Raw genomic sequence first — 22,306 nt, 5'->3', positions numbered from 1 at the left:
CCATCCAGAAATGCATTATACAGTTAAATTGTGCTAATCTTCTCTGCCCCTCAATCCTCTTGACCCCCTGTGCGGTCAGGGCATACAAACAAATGTTTAATTCCATCTTGGTGGCAAATAGGGAGTCCGCTGCCTTGGGCATTCTTGCAAACAGAAGGCATATTGTGTTAACACACAGTGATAATCCTGCAGATCGCTGGGCCTTGACCCGAGCCCGGTTTGGCTAGGGGCACGAACAAAAAGCTGGACTCATAATGTGCAACCTACAGCTTGCACCTGCTGTCGGTGGCCAGTGGAGGACCTTCTACACTTTGTGTTGTTTTGCCCACATTACACAGACCTCAGACGAAAAACACTTCTGCCACTACTTAGGTCCGCTGGCTTGTCTCAGGCTAGGCCTGCTTTATGTTATCTGCGTTCAGCCGCTATGATGCCAGTGGCCCGGGGCATGGTGGACTACTTGAGAAGGGCCTGGCATCGGAGAACTAAATTCACTGTCCAAAATATGATGGAACCCTGAACATTTTATTGAATCGTTTGGATGCCTCCTGTGGATTTTATCTTGATTTACACACATGCACATTTTAATCTTTTTTTTTAATCTTTTTTTTAATATATATGTAATGTAGTCTATGCAGTTCTATTTTGTGTATGGTTTATGGATAATTTGCTTCCGAATAAACATAATATGATGATGGATAGATAAGATGTTTTGAGGAGGGGGTTAGCAATGCATTTGCGTTCAAGACCTCAGACTGCCCCCCTGATAATGCAAAGGTAAAGTCAAATGGGGGTTTATCGTGCAGCCAGTGTAGATGTTTAAGTTCTCCAGAGATGTGGTAAAATGTCCTGCTCTGGGTGGCCTGGTGTCGGGTGATTCCTTTCGTGGAGAAGGCCAGGGGTGGACTGCTGCAGGAATCCTGTCTGGTTAAGAGCAAGGGTTAGACCCGCTGGATGCTGTCCTCCATCTGCAGCGGTAATGCACCTAGACTATACCCCGTAGTCTGCATATGCCCACTCTAGGACAGATAACCCATCCTGTACTTCCCAGGATGCAGCAGCAGCAGAAATAATGCATCCCCCCCACTTGAAAACCTTGCATGAATGCAACTATCACAACAGCTTTAGTGAGTCCTCTTATTTATAAAGGGGCGGATATTCGTTTAGAGCCACCTCCTCCTCAACCCTGGATAAACAGAAATCCTAGAATGCGTTAAAACAGCTCTCCTTTCCCAACCAATCCCCTGGCCACACCTCCGCATCCTCAGGCGAATCGTCCCGTACCTCACCTACCCACACCAAATCACTGCCATCCTACCTACCGACCCACACCAAATCACTGCCATCCTACCTACCTACCCACACCAAATCACTGCCATCCTACCTACCTACCCACACCAAATCACTGCCATCCTACCTACCTACCCACACCAAATCACGGCCATCCTACCTACCGACCCACACCAAATCACTGCCATCCTACCTACCTACCCACACCAAATCACTGCCATCCTACCTACCTACCCACACCAAATCACTGCCATCCTACCTACCTACCCACACCAAATCACTGCCATCCTACCTACCTACCCACACCAAATCTCTGCCATCCTACCTACCTACCCACACCAAATCACTGCCGTCCTACCTACCTACCCACACCAAATCACTGCCATCCTACCTACCGACCCACACCAAATCACTGCCATCCTACCTACCTACCCACACCAAATCACTGCCATCCTACCTACCTACCCACACCAAATCACTGCCATCCTACCTACCTACCCACACCAAATCTCTGCCATCCTACCTACCTACCCACACCAAATCACTGCCATCCTACCTACCTACCCACACCAAATCACTGCCATCCTACCTACCTACCCACATCAAATCACTGCCATCCTCGCCATCATCCCCTCCTGCTTAGATTAAGCAAACTGCCTTTATCTAAGCGCATCAGCGTTCCAATTTAGGAAACTCCAAAGAATACAAAATGCGGATGGGCTGCATTACACAATTTCCATCCGGGAAGGGATGGGGACCCTGCTGGTGCTCCCTGCGACTGCCGCTGCCCTTGCAGATGGTCACCCCACATGGGAGACAGCTGCCCAAGGCCTGGCACATAACCCACACGACTATCGTGGAGCTCTGGCTGGCCTGCGTTACAGTTTCTCCCTCCGGGAAAGGTCGGGACCCTGCCGGGGCTTCCTGGAACTACCCTTGTGCTTGGGGGCAGTAAACCCACATGGGAGATGGATGCCCAAGGCCAAGGACATCACCTCCAACCGTCCTGGAGCTCTGGATGGGTTGCGTTACAGCTTTTCACTTCGCAGAGGTATTGACACACTGCCTGGGCTCCCTGGTGGGGTAAAGCTGTAACACAGGCTAGCAAGAACTCCAGGACAGTTGGAGGGGATGCCAGCGGCCTTGGGTATCCATCTCCCATTTGGGTTGACCATCCCCAAGTACAGCAGCAGTCCCAGGGAGCCCGGGCAGGGTCCCGACCTTTCCCGGAGGGAGAAGCTGCAACACAGGCCAGCCAGATCTCCAGGATAGTCAGGGGTATTGTAGCTGGCCTTGGTTGGCTGTCTCCCATATGGGTTGACCATCCCCAAGTGCAGTGGCTGTCCCAGGGAGCTCTGGCAGGGTCCCCTTCTCTTCCCTGATGGAAATTCTGTAACGCAGCCCAGCCAGCGCTCAAGGATGGTCGGGGGTCATGTCCCTATCCTTGGGCAGCTGTCCTTCCTGTGGGTTGACCGTCTACAAACCCAGCAGCGGTTCCAGGGAGCAACAGCAGGGTCCCTGTCCTTTCCCAGAGAGAAAAGCTGCAACACAGGCCAGCCAGATCTCCAGGATAGTCAGGGGTATTGTCTCTGGCCTTGGTTGGCTGTCTCCCATATGGGTTGACCATCCCCAAATGCAGCGGCTGTCCCAGGGAGCTCTGGCAGGGTCCCCTTCTCTTCCCTGGTGGAAATTCTGTAATGCAGCCCAGCCAGCGCTCAAGGATGGTCGGGGGTGATGTCCCTATCCTTGGGCAGCTGTCCTTCCTGTGGGTTGACCGTCTACAAACCCAGCAGTGGTTCCAGGGACCAACAGCAGGGTCCCCGTCCTTTCCAAGAGAGAAAAGGTGTAACACAGGCCAGCCAGAATTACAGGATGGTCAGAGGTGATGTCTGCGGCCTTGGGAACCTGTCTCCCATGTGGGTCGACCATCCCTAAATCCTGCAGCACTTGCAGGGAGGTACAGCAGGATCCCCATTCTTCCCCGGAGGGAAAAGCTGTAACGCAGCCAGACAGATATCCAGGCTGGGCTAGGGGATGGTCGACCCACATGGGAGATGGGGGGCATCACACCCGACAATCCTTGAGCTCTGGCTGGGTTGCGTCATACCATCTCCCTCTGGGAAAGGACAGGGAGCCTGCTGAGGCTCCCTGAAACTGCTGCTAGACCTGTGGACGGTCAACCCACATGAGAGACAGCCACCCAAGGCCAGGGACATCACCGCCAACCATCCTGGAGCTCTGGCTAGGCAGCATTACAGAATTTCACTCTGGGAATGGATGGGGACCCTGCTGGGGCTCCCGGGGACTGTCGTTGGACTTGTCGATGGTCTACACTTTTTCTTATCCGCCCAGATAGGTGCACCCACATATGTGAGGTTCTGTTTTAATATGGATACCTGTGGGAATGTGGGAAGGTAGGACATGTGTTGTTGGCGGTGTGTTTCTGTGGTTTCCAGGTGGGAAATGTCTGAAAATTGTGATTTTTTTTCATAAGTTTTGAACTTGCTGGGGCTTGTGGGTAATACATTCTGGGGTGATTTGCGCAAGTCAGACCTCTGTGGATTCCCACTGGTGTCTTCTTTTCAGAAATGCATGGGGTTCCCTATTTTCCTTGGTGGCTGCGACACCACAGTCCCAAATCTCTAGGTTGTCCACAAGAGCAAATTCTTGCAAAATGTGCTCTCCCACCACACTTGGCGTTACCAGTGGTTTAGCCTTTTCCCGTTGGTCCAGGTAGGTACACCCACACATGTGAGGTACCTTTTTCGTCGGGAAACCTGTGGGAACGAGGGAAGGTAGGACATGTGTTGTTGGCAACGTGTTTCGGTGGTTTCCATGTGGGAAATGTCTGAAAATAGTGTTTGTTTTCCTAAATTTCTGACTTTGCCGGGGCTTGTGGATAATACATTCTAGGGTGATTCGCACAAGTCAGACCTCTGTGGATTCCTAAAGGTGTCTTCCTTTCAGAAATGCATGGGGTTCCCTGTTTGGTGGCTGCGACACCCCAGGCACAGATCTGTAGGTTGTCTCACCACACCCTTTGGGGGATAGCAGTGGTTTGGCCTTTTCCCTTTATGCCCAGGTAGGTGCACACACACATGTGAGGTACCGTTTTCGTCAGTGACTCCTGTGGGAAGACAGGAAGACAGGAAGGTAGGACATGTGTTGTTGGCGGCGTGTTTCGGTGGTTTCCAGGTGGGAAATGTCTGAAAATTGTGTTTTATTTTCTAAATTCTGGACTTTGCCGGGGCATGTGTGTAATAAATTCTAGGGTGATTTGCGCAAGTCAGACCTCTGCGGATTCCCACGGGTGTCTTCTTTTCAGAAATCTATGGGGTTCCCTGTTTTCCTTTGTGACTGCGACACCAGAGGCCCAAATCTATAGGTTGTCTCCCCAAACCATCTGGTGGATAGCAGTGGTTTAGCCTTTTCCCTTTGACGCCCATGTAGGTGCACCCACACAGGTGAGGTACCGTTTTTATCGGGACACATGTGGAAATGCAGGAAGGTAGGACATGTGTCCAAGGCGGCGTGTTTTGGTGGGTTCCAGGTGGGAAATGTCTGAAAATTGTGTTTCTTTTCCTGAATTTCAGATTTGCCGGGGCTTGTGGGTAATACATTCTAGGGCGATTCACGCAAGTCAGACCTCTGTGGATTCCCACGGGTGTCTTCTTTTCAGAAATGCATGGGGTTCCCTGTTTTCCTCTGTGGCTACAACACCCCAGGCCCAAATCTGTAGGCTGTGTATGAGAAAACACACAAAATTGGACCATAGCTATGAGGTTAGAAAGAAACTTGTTCACCAAGTACTCACAAAAACATCAAATTTATCACACAATGTCATGTTAGAAAAAACATTGTACTGTATTCTCATAAAAAACAATACACATTTCTATTTGAACATTAATCACACCTCATTCATTTCACTCCACCATACATTCACACTCGCTCATTAACACATAGCACCTATGTATTGCATGGTTAACTAGGTTATACATTCTATATAACCTTCAACATTAAATACGACTATTCCATCACAGCCTTCTCAATTACAAATGTGTCTCCTTGTTAAACAGCCAAATCAGCTTGTCAACTAGTCTACACGTGTTTCAGTTGGTTATGTGGGCTTCTGTTGTTGCCCTTTTTTTAACCCAACCTTCTTCAGGGCGGTGGTGGGGCTCCAATGATGCCTCACTCTTAAGACTATGAAGTGGGAGATGTCCTCTCAAAACACTAAAATACAAACAGTAGATCCTCGTTAACAAATGGATCCAGCCAACCTCATTATTTTTACATCACCAAAACAAATCAATTGTGTGTATAATTCTTTCATAATCATATAGATTTACACCCACCTCCAATATTATGTCATGGGGGTAGTGAAAACCATGGAATAAATACTCAGTGCACTAGTGATTCACAGCAGAGCCTGTTCAACAAAGGCAGAGGGTGAGAACAACTACCTCTCCTATTTGTACCTATAAACAATTTGTAGTATTGCATCTAGTATAGCACCCTTCATAATGTAAACGCATACTTCCAATCTTTAGTGAAGAATTGTCAAATGTCCCACTCGCCCAATGTTTTCTATCTGTGGCGCCGTTGTCCAGAGCCAATAATTAGTGATAGCTTATGTTTTCTGACGGTTCCACCTGGAATGCGCATGTTCTCAACTACAAGGGAAGCGAAAAATCAGACATCATGAGCATAAGAGCAAATTCCTGCAAAATCTGCTCTCCCGACACACTTTGGGATACCAGTAGTTTAGCCGTCTCCCTTTTTCGCCCAGGTAGGTGTACCCACACATGTGAGGTAACATTTTCGTTGGGACACCTGTGGGAACGCGAGAAGGTATGACATGTGTTGTTGGCAGTGTGTTTTGGTTGTTTCCAGGTGGGAAATGTCGGAAAATTAGGTTTTGTTTACTAAATGTCGGACTTTGCTGGGGATTGTGGGTAATAAAATCTAGGGCAATTTGCACAAGACAAACCTCCGTAGATTTCTACAGGTGTCTTCTTCTTTTAAAAAATGCATGGGGTCCCCCACTTTCCTTGGTGGCTGCGACACCCCAGGCCCAAATCTGTAAATTGTCCACAAGAGCAAATTCCTGTAAAATCTGCTCTCCCGAAACACTTGGGGTTACCATTGGTTTAGCCTTTTCCCTTTGCGCCCAGGTAGGTGGACCCACGCATGTGAGGTACCGTTTCCATTGGAACAGCTCTGGGAACACGGGAAGGTAAGATATGTGTTGCTGGCAGCGTGTCTCGTGGTTTCCAGGTGTGAAATGTCTGTAATTTTTTTTTTCTTCTAAATTCCAGACTTTGCCGGGGCATGTGGGTAATACATTCTACGGCGATTCGAGCATTACAGAAAATGTGTGATTTCAGAACTGATAGAGTCGGGGGATTGCAGCGATGCATTGCGTGTCTCAATATTCCATTACCTTACAGGTCCAACCATGTCGAGCACATGCCTTTTTCTGTCATTTTTCCAATTTTTCCCCAAACTATGGGAATTTTACCCACATAGTTCTTGCCTGACCTGCACAAGTGACCCCTTCCCAAACTTGGAATTTTGTCTACTTTTCAGAAAAGTATGCCTTTCTGTCTTCCCATTCAGCTTTCCCACGCTCCTCTTCCATTCCGTCCACGCATTTCCTATTGGAAAAAAAACGCCTGCCTCTCACAAAACTGATGGTAACCTTATAAAAATATGTTTTTTTGGTTTCCACTCAACCAGTTCTTGAAAGCCTGAAAAAATGGTGAATTCAGAACAGCAAACCATTGTTCCTAACAATTACAAGGAAAAAAACACAGGCTTCTTTGTACATCATTTGATTAGCATTTTCTGAAAAAACACAAAATGTGCTCCCTTTTTGTTTATTTTCTCTCAGCACCATTCAGCAAACTAGGATTCCTTGGTGGCATTATGCCAACCTACATGTGTGGGAAGAAAGGGGGCCAAATCTGGACCAAGATATCACATGTAACAAAAAAGTTACAAGGGATTGAATTGCGACATACCAAAATCACCAAAAAATGGTGTGGCACTGGGTGGGAAAACCATTGGCAGTTGAGAGGTTAAACAATCTTCCCCTTAGCCGGGTTCACTCTTGTCAACACAATGTTCACAGGGTTATCGTATTTCACCCCATTTTGCAGGCATACCTCAAACGGGTCCACACTTGCCAGTTACACAGTTCACTTCGCTTTACACCATGCAGGATTTACGTACCTTTGCTTTCCTCTTGGTTACAGGTAAAAGACATTTGATTGTACAAGGGGTTTTACTCAACCCTTGTATGACCACTTTGACCTCTTGCATCCGCTCTCCTAGGGCCTCCTGGGATCTGTAGGTTTAACAAATGGGGACCGGTCAGAGTCTTTAGAATGAGCGCCCACGTGTCGCTGGAATAGCTGGTCTCTCCCTGAATTGTTTCAACAGTTCCATAACACACAAGTCTTAGTTCTTTGATTCACGTTATTTTGCCATTTGCAAACTATGCTCAACACAGTTCCGTTTACCATCGGTTCTCCCTCCGACTCACCGGCTGTGATGAACCGCTTGGTATTTCTTGTCTCCGAAGTCGAGGTCGGTACCATGGTAGCAAGCGTCTCTCCCTGACTAGGTTATCAGTGTAGCAGGGCTCAGTACACCATTGGCATCTGTTACACCACATGCTAACTGTTGTTCCCGGCCTTATAATTCCTTTCACAGTGGCTTTGCAGGTCTGGGTTGAAAAGGGCAAGGGCACTCCCCTCCTTGTCGTCCTTTCGGTTATCGCTGCTTTTCTCCTCCTCTTGAACTGCCATCCCGTAATAGCTGCCTCGTCGTGCAGTCTGCCTTGCTCAAAGTGTGCTCTTGTGCTCCACCTTTTCTCCCAGTGGGAAAGGGAAAGGGTCGTCAGGTGTGTGTGGTTATTGTCAATTGCCTGATTCTGCCTGACCCTTGTGTTGGGACATGTCAGGTAAACGGCCTTGGTGTTAATCCGTTCTCTTTCGTGGTGTAAGTAAGTGTTTGTGTCAAAAAGGGGGAGCGGGTAGAGTTTCTAAGTATCCTACGGGGTAGGGTGGGGGGTTATAGGGAAGGTGTTGGTGTCCCACTTCCACTCCCAGAGGACCCCCATCCAGGTGATCCTCCCGCAATGGTCCACCCCCAGGAACTGGATCCAATAGCGATGGCTGTGTCCTGTCCACCTGGATGACAGATCCCTGTGGACTAGCGGGTGAGATACCTTCAGGTTTCTCACAAATAATAGCACATAAAAGAGATGGAGAGAAAAGCAAAACTTACCATAACATCTGCAATGACCAGCCATCATTCACACCTCTCCCATCCACTAATAGCACATGAAAGAGATGGAGAGAAAAGCAAAACCTACCATAACATCTGCAATGACCAGCCATCATTCACACCTCTCCCATCCACTAATAGCACATGAAAGAGATGGAGAGAAAAGCAAAACCTACCATAACATCTGCAATGACCAGCCATCATTCACACCTCTCCCATCCACTAATAGCACATGAAAGAGATGGAGAGAAAAGCAAAACTTACCATAACATCTGCAATGACCAGCCATCATTCACACCTCTCCCATCCACTAATAGCACATGAAAGAGATGGAGAGAAAAGCAAAACTTACAATAACATCTGCAATGACCAGCCATCACTCAGACCTCTCCCATCCACTAACAGCACATGAAAGAGATGGAGAGAAAAGCAAAACTTACCATAACATCTGCAATGACCAGCCATCACTCAGACCTCTCCCATCCACTAACAGCACATGAAAGAGATGGAGAGAAAAGCAAAACTTACCATAACATCTGCAATGACCAGCCATCATTCACACCTCTCCCATCCACTAACAGCACATGAAAGAGATGGAGAGAAAAGCAAAACTTACCATAACATCTGCAATGACCAGCCATCATTCACACCTCTCCCATCCACTAATAGCACATGAAAGAGATGGAGAGAAAAGCAAAACTTACCATAACATCTGCAATGACCAGCCATCATTCAGACCTCTCCCATCCACTAATAGGACATGAAAGAGATGGAGAGAAAAGCAAAACCTACCATAACATCTGCAATGACCAGCCATCATTCAGACCTCTCCCATCCACTAATAGCACATGAAAGAGATGGAGAGAAAAGCAAAACTTACCATAACATCTGCAATGACCAGCCATCATTCAGACCTCTCTCATCCACTAATAGCACATGAAAGAGATGGAGAGAAAAGCAAAACTTACCATAACATCTGCAATGACCAGCCATCATTCAGACCTCTCCCATCCACTAACAACACATGAGAGAGATGGAGAGAAAAGCAAAACTTACCATAACATCTGCAATGACCAGCCATCATTCAGACCTCTCCCATCCACTAACAGCACATGAAAGAGATGGAGAGAAAAGCAAAACTTACCATAACATCTGCAATGACCAGCCATCATTCACACCTCTCCCCTCCACTAACAGCACATGAAAGAGATGGAGAGAAAAGCAAAACTTACCATAACATCTGCAATGACCAGCCATCATTCACACCTCTCCCATCCACTAATAGCACATGAGAGAGATGGAGAGAAAAGCAAAACTTACCATAACATCTGCAATGACCAGCCATCATTCACACCTCTCCCATCCACTAATAGCACATGAAAGAGATGGAGAGAAAAGCAGAAACAATGCATTACTTGTAGCAATTCCCATTCCTCATCCGCACACTGTTTAGGTCATTAACTGCTACCAAATCAAAGAAGAGAGAACAAAGAAATGTAGAATTACATCCAACAAAATCCAGGTTTTGATGCCTTTAATTGGACTAACTGAACAGATTATTCTGAGATGGTAGTTGCATTAGCTTTTGAATTCTCAGACACTTCATCATCAGATGGTGGTCACAGGATAAATGTGCAACTAAGGAAATCACACACAGAGCTGGACATCGCTGTTTCATTTGTTTTCTTTCTATGTTAAAGTGATGTTAAGTTGTGTGTGAGGCATAACAATGGAGAGGCAGCAAGATTGGAATATCAACATTATCTGCATCTCCTCTATGATTTCTGCCTGTCCTCAGCTAGCATATCAAAGAGAAGGAGAGAAAACAGGAACATAACATTAGATCTAAAATCACCATTCTATGTCATCCATCTCACCCTACTACAATGATAGAATGAAATAGATAGACAGACAGACAGACACAGGCAGACAGACAGACAGACAGACATATAGATAGATAGATAGATAGATAGATAGATAGATAGATAGATAGATAGATAGATAGATAGATAGATAGATAGATAGATAGATAGATAGATAGATATGGCCAGACAGGCAGATAGACAGATAGGTAGATAAACACTTAGATAGGTAGATAGACAGGTAGATAGGTAGATAGATAGATTGAAAGATAGATAGATAGATAGATAGATAGATAGATAGATAGATAGATAGATAGATAGATAGATAGATAGATAGATAGATAGATCGGTAGATCGGTAGAGAGATAGAAATATATGGCAAGATAGGCAGATAGATGGATAGATGGATAGACAGGTAGATAGGTAGATAGACATGTAGATAGGTATATAGATAGGTAGATAGAATGATAGACACAGATAGATAGATCGATCGGTAGATAGATAGGTAGAGGGATAGAAATACATGGCTAGATAGGCAGATAGATGGATAGACAGGTAGATAGGTAGATAGACAGGTACATAGGTAGATAGATAGGTAAATAGATAAGTAGATAGGTAGATAGATAGATAGATAGATAGATAGATAGATAGATAGATAGATAGATAGATAGATAGATATGGCTAGATAGGCAGATAGATGGATAGATGGATAGACAGGTAGATAGGTAGATAGACAGGTACATAGGTAGATAGATAGGTAGATAGACAAGTAGATAGGTAGATAGAATGATAGACAGAGGTAGATAGATAGATAGGTAGGGAGATAGAAATATATGGCTAGATAGGCAGATAGATGGATAGATAGGTAGATAGACAGGTACATAGGTAGATAGATAGGTAGATAGACAAGTAGGTAGGTAGATAGAATGATAGACAGAGATAGATAGATAGATAGATAGATAGATAGATAGATAGATAGATAGATAGGTCAGTAGACAGATAGGTAGGGAGATAGAAATATATGGCTAGATAGGCAGATAGATGGATAGACAGGTAGATAGGTAGATAGACAGGTACATAGGTAGATAGATAGGTAGATAGACAAGTAGATAGGTAGATAGAATGATAGATAGATAGATAGATAGATAGATAGATAGATAGATAGATAGATAGATAGATAGATAGATAGATAGATAGATCAGTAGATAGATAGGTAGGGAGATAGAAATATATGGCTAGATAGGCAGATAGATGGATAGATGGATAGACAGGTAGATAGGTAGATAGACAGGTACATAGGTAGATAGATAGGTAGATAGACAAGTAGATAGGTAGATAGAATTGTCAGGCCAGAATGGGCAGAGTATGTCAGGGAGGTGCTCTCACTAGTTACACTGTTGTCAGGCCAGGATGGGTAGAGGATGCCAGCAAGGTGGTCTGGCTAGTTACATTGTTGTCAGGCCAGGATGGGCAGAGGATGCCAGGGAGGTGGTCTGGCTAGTTACACTGTTGTCAGGGCAGCACGGGCAGAGGATGCCAGCGAGTTGGTCTGGCTAGTTACATTATTGTCAGGCCAGGATGGGCAGAGGATGCCAGGGAGGTGGTCTGGCTAGTTACACTATGTTCAGTCCAGTATGGGCAGAGGATGCCAGATAGGTGGTCTGGCTAGTTACACTGTTATCAGGCCAGGATGGGCAGAGGATGCCAGGGAGGTGGTCTGGTTAGTTGAACTGTTGTCAGGCCAGGGTGTGCAGAGGATTGCCAGGGATGGCACTATTAAGAGTGGCACAGGACACCCAAAAAGGGTTTGGGTGGTTGTGCCTAAATAAAGTGGACAGAGAAGCACACACACAGCAGAAAAGAAAGAGAACGAAGAGTAGGCAAGAGTAGCAAGGGAAAAGGTACAGAATGAATTCCCTCTTGGGTTGTATGCAGATATAGGAAAAGAATATTCCACGAACCTTAGGAAATACTCAAGCCTTCTGCACAGTTTGCTATAACAGAGGCCCACGCTGTTTGCTCATGACTTGGAACAGCAGCTATGGGTGTCTGTAATGTAGAAACGAGACAAGGGAAGGGGCACAGGTTGACTGATGGGAAACAACAGACAAGCTCTGTACAAAAGGGTCTACAAACAGGACAAGAGAAGATACTTACAGACAAATCCAGGAAAAGGAGGTTGATAGCAAACTAGCAGAAGGAAATGAAGGGAAAGTAGTGTAACAGGATGGGATAGCAGAGGACAGTAAGGAACAAGGTTGAGAGCTCAGAGGAGCAGGAAAGCAATGCGTAAGCCCACAGGAGTAGGACTGTTAGGTAGAAAGCCCAGAGGAAAAGGGCTTAGGGCAGCCGAGTAAAGCAGACTGCACGGCAAGGATCCCGTAAGGGCTGGGCAGTAAGGAGTGAACCCTGAGGGACAGGGCCGCTGAACGTAGAAGGTAGCAGAGGACTGTAGAGTGCTGCTAGGCCGAGAACCCAGCAGAAAAGGTAGGTAGTAGGCAGCGGAGCGTGATAAGCTGCAAAGTAGGAAGGCCCAGAGGACAAGGACTGTAGGTAGCCAGAGTGAGGTAGGCTGCAAAGCAGGGAGCCCAGAAGACAAGGGCTGAAGGCAGCCGGAGTGAGGCAGGCTGCAGAGCAGGGAGCCCAGAAGACAAGGGCTGAAGGCAGCCGGAGTGAGGCAGGCTGCAGAGCAGGGAGCCCAGAAGACAAGGGCTGAAGGCAGCCGGAGTGAGGCAGGCTGCAGAGCAGGGAGCCCAGAAGACAAGGGCTGAAGGAAGCCGGAGTGAGGCAGGCTGCAGGGCAGGGAGCCCAGAGGACAAGGGCTGAGGCTGGAAAGCAGCAGAGCGTGATCAGCTGCAATGTAGAGGGTCCGCAGGGCAAGGGCGGAGGCTGGAAGGCAGCAGAACGTGATTGGCTGCAATGTGGAGAGCCCGGCAGGGCAAGGGCGGAGGCTGGAAGGCAGCAGAGCGTGATCGGCTGCAATGTGAAGAGACCCGGCAGGGCAAGGGCGGAGGCTGGAAGGCAGCAGAGCGTGATCGGCTGCAATGTGGAGAGCCCGGCAGGGCAAGGGCGGAGACTGGAAGGCAGCAGAGCGTGATCAGCTGCAGTGTGGAGAGCCCAGAGGAGCAGGGCTGTGAGGCAGGGAGCCTGGAAGGCTATGGCTGGAGGCAGCAGGGTGGAGCAAGCAACAAGGCAGGGTCCAAGCAGGAGTGAAGGTAAGCAGCATACAAGATCCGTAGGAAGATGCAAAAGGTGGAGGAAGGACTCTCAGATGCAAGAGGCTGAGTCACTGCAGGCAGCAGCCTTTATACTGCCTAGCCCAGCTCAGGGGCAGGCTAATTGGTTGCACCTGGCGAAGCACACCTGCAGGCAATCGGCCACCTCCCTTTCTGTTCCTGGGCTGGTGGAAGCAGCGCAAGTGTCTAGGGCTTCTGGGGGGTGTAGTTCCTTTGATAACCAATAGGAACAGCCAGGAATCGATGCTTGTAGCCAGGTGCATTATGGTATGCGTAGTTTGTTGGAAATAATAATTAAGCAGCAAAGTCTCGCAAATGGGAAATAAAGTTCCCAAAGTAAATATAGATGGATCCAAGAGTCTGTTGTAAATAAATGATAAACATATAGTCCAAATAGAGCATAAATGGATGTGCCCATGGCGCAGGCATGACATTAAGGTGGTGATCGTGGGAGGTGCACCAATCCTGAATCACAGAAAGACAGGCAGGGATGAGTGAGGAAGGAAAGGAGACTGAGGGTAGCCTGAAACAGAGCTGAATATCATCTGAATAACACTGAAAGTTAGAAGAGAAGGTGGAGATCAGGTGGGCCAAAGGGGCCAGATAGACATTGAAGAGCCAGGCAGAGAGGATAGAGCCTTGGGGGACACCACATGTGGAGAGAAAGGTGGTGGAGACAAAGGACCCAATTTGGACCTGGGAGGGTCAGTCAAGGAGGGAGGAGGTCAACCATGTCAGTGCCTGATCCATGGTGCCCAGGTTCTCGCAGAGATGATTGATTAGAATGGTGTGGTTGACCATGTCAAAAGCAGAGGAAATGTCAAAGAGGATGAGGACAGAGGGAAAACTGTAGTCAAGATTAGAGAGCAGATCTTCACAGGTGTTCAGAAGAGCAGTTTCCATGCCTCTGGCTGCTCTGAAGCCAGACTGATGATCATGGAGACAACCAACAGATTCAGTGTGGAGAGTAAGCTGGGAAGATCAGGGTCACTCCACCTCCGGACCATTTGGTTCTGGGCCCGTAGAGGATCTTGCCGCCCGCAGGCAGGAGAGTGTCAAAGCTCACGACTGAGCTGGCCATGAACCATGTCTCAGTGAGAGCAAGGACATCCATGTCAAGGTCTTCGCGAAGGTGGCAGATTTCAGAGGAGTGTTTGACAGCAGAGCAAGAGTTGAGAGTAGTGACGTGAAGCAGGTTGCCACATTTTAAAGACTTCCGGGGTGGGGTACAGGAGTGAGCTACAGCCAGCGGAAGCGGTAGATGGGCCCGAGATTGGGCAGAGGCAGCAGACAGAGGTGGCATAGGGGCCAGTGAGGAGGGAGAGGAGGGGGAGGAGGCAGTATATGGAGTAGGCATCGGGATCAGAGAAAAGCAGGAGGGGGGTGCCAGAGAGGTGGCAGAGGACGAGGAGGGGGCAGAGGAGCCAGAGAGGTGGTAGAGGGTGTAGCAGGAGAAGGGACGAAGTTGATAAGACACAGGAGACACCTATCAAGAAGGAGGAGAGCCTTGGACCATGGCAGTACCATTTAGATAGACATTGATGAAGACTTTGGAGGAATAGAAGGCGGCCAAGAGGAACTCCCTCCGGGTGCCACCATTGATGGAATGAGGAGAAAGGAAAGAGAACAGAGACATATGGCGAGGGAATGACAAAGAGGATGTCAGTGAGAGTCTGTCTGGAGGAAGCGCTGATGTAGGTATCAGCGATAGGAAGGCCTGGGTTGGAGACCAGGATATCTCTCTTGAACTTTCTCCTTACAGACTTAGTGAGAGGGATAGGGTAAGAGATAGAGTAGTATTGTATTTTAGTCTGCCTATAAACGGGCAGTTTGTCTGAATTAAGTCCCAACATGAGCCCATATCTTTAATGTAAAAAATAAATAAAAGGGGGCCAGGACACACCCTTGGCGAAGGCCACGATTTGTATTTATACACGTGTTGCTTGTTCCCTGTATATCGAGCCTCATTTTTACTTTTGTATCCTTATGCAGGGAGACTAAAATACTAGTCAATGCAATTGAACAACCATATTTATGTAATTTCATTCTATAGGACGGACCGGTTCACACAGTGGAAGGCTTTACTTACATATCTAAGCAGGCGAGGTACATTGGTCTTACCTGTTACCTCGCCTGACTGACTAGCAAGGAAACTGCAATACTATTTAGTCCTCTGATAACTCCTTTCTTGAAACACGCTTTTGTAAATATGAAAGTTATTTGATTTTAAGGCACAAATTTGCAAATCATTTAGTAACATTGTAGCAAATATTTTGTTAGTTGCACCCAGTAATTAGATTGGTGTATAGTTCAAAGGGGATAATCTATCCCACTCCCTTGAACTGACAACTTCCAGGACAGTGGAATCACATAGGTCCCAAAATGTTGCATCGAATGCAAGAAGGTCACTGGACCACAAAGTTTGTCCGAGTTTAGTGTCATAGTTGACAAACAGTCAGGGCCTGGGGTGTTTGATTTTTAGCTCAGTTTAACTAGATTTACAATATCATCCCTATTCCAGGTAATAGCGGCCATCCAGCTATGACAACTATATCCCACTGGCTCTTCCGGTTCCTGTCCCATGTATACATCCTTAAAATGGGTGATCCAAACCTCCCCTGTTATTGGCTGAGTTTGGAGAAAGGGAACAAATTCCATTTGATCGAATCAAGTGCCAAAATTTATCAGTATGGTTTTCCAAGACACAACTCAACATCCTTTCTGCATCGTTAATGAGCATTAAAAATATATGGCCTTGTTTCCAAATTATAAATTTGGTCTTCAAGATTCGTATCTCTGTCGTTGCTGCCGGCCTTGTTCTTTTTAATACTCTTAAGTTGAAGTGTAGTTCGTTCTTCGCTTTTGGACCTCACAATCAAAGGCATGTTTGTGAGCTTGAACATTAGCTCTTTTCATCAACATCTTTGTGTTTGTTAATTTACCCAGGATATATTGAATAATAGGTTCAAATTCCATAGGGTTACGTAGAACTTTATCTGCGTTGTCATTATCAGTCCTAATTGCCCCATTGAGTAAAGTTGCAATCTTTTGGCCCCATTTTACATTAAAATCCCTTGGGTTTATCTCCACTTTTAAGTCCACTACTGCATTTGTTACCAGTCCTTTTATTGGAGCTGAGCATATCAACCTACAGTGATTGTGGTATTTATAATGAACCTCCTTTAAATTGTAAGTCCAAGGAAACAAAAACATAGTCAAGGGTAGAACTCCACTGATTGTTGTGCAAAGTGAATTCGGGGGGAATATCTCCCTGCACACTATCGTTAAAGGAAGCCAAAGTACATGCTTCTAACTCTTGTCTTAATAATTGACCCATGGCTCGTTTTGTACTAGAGACAGATACCCTGTCTGATTTATGATACCACTGGTCATCCAGACATTCAGCGTTAAAGTCTCCTGGGATTATTATGGATGCTCCCTCTTCAGGGGTTTCTCCTAATATCAAATACAACAATGCAACTAAAAAATCACAAGCATGATTAAAGTACAAATTAAACAAATGTTTTTGCTTCTGGCACTTCCTATGTTAACATAGTCACAAGCATGTCACTCGTCTCAGTTGGAATATGTTTCCCAACAACAACTTGACTATGTTTCAAAGCTGCAAGCAAGCCTCCATAAAGGTGACCTTCTAGACCCCTCTTGGTGTTAAGAAAATAAACCTTATAGTCATCCATTATGGGGGGGGGGTACACCAAACAATGGCAAAAGATTCAAGAATTCTTTTGTTTTTCATTATGTTTGCGAAGCCTCTTAAGTTCCAGGAGAATATGCAGCTCAATGTTGTCATTCCTAATGTTTGTAAATAGAAAAATATAATAAGTTAATAAATGCCTGGAGTGAGGATGTCTGTGCAGAGTACAATCTGATTGTACACACAATTATAGTGCACTGCCCTTATTGTATTTCCCACCCGGCAGGCAGACCTCTGTTCTCCTGTGGAAACATGGGGCCACTGTAGATAAGCTTACAAGCAGCTGTGCCATGCTGAGGGTGACCCTGATGGGTTCCTAAGACATTACTATCTGCCACAAAAGATGCACTGCCAATTCTTCCAGTCACATATGCTTCATGTGCACAGGTAACACAATGTACAGTGAGTCTGTTTTCACAGGGACACTGTATATTTCCTTTACCAAGCAAAGTCTAAATGCCGAGAAGCCTGAGTGGCTTCATCTGCAAGACCCCCAACTCTGGACAGTAGTTTTGGTCTTAGACCTTGATTGCATCAAGCACATCTCTGATGGTCTTCGCCCAAGTGTTGGATTCCTCAATCCACCCATTTGAGATGTTCGCCATCCATCATTGGGTTTGGCAAGTAGTGGTTACGAGAAAGAAATGCATCCTCTGAACCGAAGTCTGTCCCAAATCCCCTTGTCTATTACTGCTGCTAATTTGCACATTTGCGACCAACTGCTCTTCTCAATTTCGTGGGATGGACCTACCATTATCATGGGAATCTCTCCTTCCTTTCTATCCCCCCCTAAGGAAGGGTCCCGACCCCCATGTATTTGTGTTATTTTGAGATAGGAGTCGGATAACTTGTGTGTCACCCTCCTAGTCAAGAAGGGTTGGGTCTGTATGGTGAAAGACACTCCCATGTAGTCCGTGCTGTAACTGTTTATTGAGAAGCTCATCTCAACACAGGGAGTTCCTTCCCTCCACACTCAAGGTGTTACACAACAAACTGTTTAACAGATTCTTTTTTTAGCACTACTTCAAACGCATGTTGTGCCCCTTGGATCTTTCCCCCTTAGCCAGCAATGAGTCAAGAATCAGGCCAGTGTACGAGAAATATATTGTTACTTATTTAAATTAAAAGTAATATCAATTCGCACAAAAATGTCAAACACCACTTTATCCATGGCACAACACAATCAACTTCTCTCAGCATAAATAAATCACAAGAGTTGAAAAGAACACAATCACAATTCTTCACTTTATACAAATTTCACTTCAAGAAATAATTAAACTGATCAATAACCAAACAATTATAAATGTTGTATTGTGCGACTGCTGGCTTAAAGCAGTAGGATTTCAAGATTGGTACAAATACATATGGCAATTATGATTTCACCCACACTTTTGGTTTTGGTTGTGATTTAGCAGTTTGTTTTTCAGACCTCCCCTACATTGGCCTGTGTTGGGGAAGCCGGGCAGAAAAATTGGAATGATTTGGGGAAAATTGGATTTCCGATGCCCCTCCAATGAAAGGCCTGTGTGTAACACTTACCTTGACTCTGCGGGGACACTTGAGTAGGAACTACTGGGCACAAGTCTTCTCTTCTACTTCTCTAACAAGGAGTCCCTGCATAAAACACCAAAGATTCCTTAGTGTGTGTTAATGTGTACAAAAATCTAAGCTTCAATGAGAATTCTCGTTTTACTGTATACTGCAGTCTCTCTCCTCATTATACCTAGTTTATTTTTGAGGCGAGCTCTCCATCCTGCATCTGTGCAGGGGCTCTAGTTCTGCAGAGAGACTTCCGGATGAATACAGTAGAAATGGAAGGGGGGCTATTAAGAGGTGCTAAAGTGTCTGTAGGGAGCCAATAATCAGCACATGAAAGGAATGTAAATGAACCCCCCTATGAAAGGGAAAATTCCCACACAAAGGAAGAAATGCGGACACTTGGCACAATGTGTTTTAAACCCAAAAGCTTCACCTTCAAAAGTATGTGTGCATAAAAGGAGGAACTGAACTGTCTCATAAACAAACGTGCAGCAGCACGTTAATATTAGCAATGGGCCAAACCTTTCAACAAAATGCTTGAACAATGGAGGGGAAAACCTCCGTGCTACGTGCGAGCCCAAACGCACTTCACAATCAGCAAATAACAATGCCATTCAACGAATGTAACTTCAGTTAGAGAGGAGCGTGAACGCGCTCGGTAGCTGTGCCTGCCAAACCACTTCACAATGATGTACGGCAATGTATTTTTACAAAAGAACGTTCGTCGGCGAAGAGCGGGAACTAGCTCTGTAAAATGCCGAATGAACGCTCGTCACAAAGGCATGGCCACTATGCCCTGCAACAAGTAAACATCAATAAACCTCCAATGCTCAGCCACTAAATAAGGAAAGGGAAACGGATACTTGCGGAATGAAGCCGCTGACAGGAACGAGTGAATAATGAAGCCGCTGACAGGAACGAGTGAATGATTAAGCGTGCAACTGTACGGAAGTGGGAACTAAATGACTGAAAGTTTGGTGCTAAAATGACAGGCTGTGAAGGGGCAAGATAATACTAAAAGGGTTAGATTTCAAGGACTAGTGAAGTGAAAAACTTCGAGTTGACAGGACAGCTGACTGGACTGCGGTAAGCGTCAAATGTAGACAATGATGACGCGAAGCAGGGAACACTCGAGGGGAGGGGCTTAAATAGGAGCAGGATGACAACCACTAGACAGACACTAGCCACCCCCCAGAATAAGCTAGGCGGCCATGTGTAAGAGTCAGGAAGTAACCATCAATTCCCCTCCCAGTGCTCCGAGTTGTTTTTTCATGATCCAAGAATGGTACATGGAGGACCACTTCCTTTCGGAGGCAAATGGGGAACTTTTTTCAGTGATCATGACAGTATTCCCCCCAATGTCCCCCCTTTTCCAGGTTTGCTAGGGTTATTCAGATGGAAGGATTTTACCAAGCGGGGTGCATGAATATTTTCAAGAGGTTCCCAAGTTCTATCCTGCGGCCCATACCCCTTCCAGTCCACTAAGTAGTATAGCTTTTTACGAACTACCTTAGAGTCCAAGATAGCCTTTACTTCATACTCCGGTTGGTCTTTTTCCACTACTATGGGGGCTGGGGAATCTTGGATTCGGGTATTAGGACTCACTGCCTTCAACAAGGACACATGGAACACTGGATGAATCTTCATGTTCTTGGGGAGCGTTAACTTCATAGCCACTGGATTGATAACCTTTTCTATACTAAAGGGACCCACAAATCTTGGAAGGAACTTCCGGGACCCTCTCAACCTTAAGTTCTTTGTAGCCAACCATACAGAGTCTCCCACCTTATACTCCGGGTAGCTTCTTTGCTTTAGATCAGCAAACTTCTTCTGAGCCTCTTTTGCTAAGTACAGCTGTTTTCTTGCTTGGCCCCCTGCAGTAGCGATATGGTCGTGCAAGGTTTTGATTGCAGGCATTTCCAAGGATTCAGGTGGATCATGAACAGAGGTTCGTGGATGCCTTCCATATACAGTGAAAAATGGACTCAATCCAGTGGATGAGTGAACAGAATTATTGTAAGCGTATTCTGCAATCCACAAAACCTTGAGCCAAGAGTCTTCAGTCTGATGGAGCATGCACCTAAGATACTGCTCCAACGTTTGGTTCGTGCGTTCGGTTTGTCCATCAGTTTGTGGATGGTAACTGGTGGACAAGTGTACATAAATTTTAGCCATTTTACAACATCTCTTCCAAAATTCAGAGACAAATTGACTTCCTCGATCAGACACAACTATCGAAGGAAAGCCATGTAACCTTACAATGTTCTCCAAAAAAGATTGTGGCCAGAACTGATGCCGTTGGTAGACCTTTCAGGGCTACAAAATGCGCCATTTTGGAAAAAAGGTCCACCACCACCAGGATGGTGTCGAATCCGTTGCTCTTAGGTAAATCTGTAATAAAATCTAGAGAGAGAATATGCCAAGGAAGAGGTGGAACATCCAATGGCTTGAGAAAACCGGCAGGTTTCATTTTCTGAGATTTGTTTTGCGCACAGATTCCACAAGTCTTGATAAATTGAATCACATCTTTTCGCCAGGTAGGCCACCAGTAAGATCTCTTGACCTTTTCCAACGTTTTCGTAACTCCAGGATGTCCTTCCATCAAGGCACTGTGGTAGTCAGCAATCACTTGTTCTCGCAACTTTTGAGTAGGTAAGAAGAGTCTTCCATTATAAAATGGCAACCCTTCCTGGACACAACAATGTTCTTTCTCAGACTCCCACTTCTGCAATTCTGCCGTGCTAATATTTGCTTTGATTTCTTCTCGCAATTCTTCAAACAATGAATCTGTAGTGTTCATAATTCCAAGCATTTTCTCCGCAGAAATTATTTCCACTGGGGTTTAAGCAATGTAAGCCTCTTCTCCCTTACCCAGTCTGGACAGAGCGTCAGCCTTTCCATTACGGATACCAGGCTGAAACGTGATAACGAAGTCGTACTCCGCAAAGAAGAGGGCCCATCTTAACTGTCGCGAAGACTGTGCCTTTGCAGAACGTAAATACTGCAAATTCCGATGATCAGTGAAAATGGTGACAGTGTGCCTAGAACAACTAGGTGATGCCTCCATTCCTTCAATGCACATTTTATTGCCAACAACTCTTTGTCAGTGACAGTATAATTTAGTTCAGCCGCAGAATTTTTTTTGGACCAAAAGGCCACTGGGTGCATCTCTTGAGAGATTGGATCACGCTGTGATAAGACTACACCCATGGCCACATTGGACGCATCAGTTTCCACCACAAAGGGAAGATCCGGCCTGGGATGTTGAAGAACTGGAGCTACTGTAAACTTCTCCTTCAGTTTCTGGAAGGCCTCATCTGCCTCCTGTGTCCAATTGAAGGTTTTGTTTTTTCGCAGCAAGGATGTGATGG

The 22,306-nt window shown here is 46.0% G+C and overlaps 1 protein-coding gene across 5 annotated transcripts in view; it reads left to right on the top strand.

The window, feature by feature from the left end:
• The window catches only part of LOC138498119 (leukocyte cell-derived chemotaxin-2-like), a 430,369-nt gene that overhangs the window by 126,510 nt on the left and 281,553 nt on the right, over positions 1 to 22,306 (top strand). The gene's annotated exons all lie outside the window — the stretch shown is intronic.

Source organism: Ambystoma mexicanum, chromosome 5q (assembly GCF_040938575.1).
Source record: "Ambystoma mexicanum isolate Mex_15411 chromosome 5q, UKY_AmexF1_1, whole genome shotgun sequence".
Lineage (NCBI taxonomy): Eukaryota > Metazoa > Chordata > Amphibia > Caudata > Ambystomatidae > Ambystoma > Ambystoma mexicanum.
The sequence above is the reverse complement of the archived record's forward strand: the minus strand, read 5'-3'. Positions and strand labels throughout refer to the sequence as shown.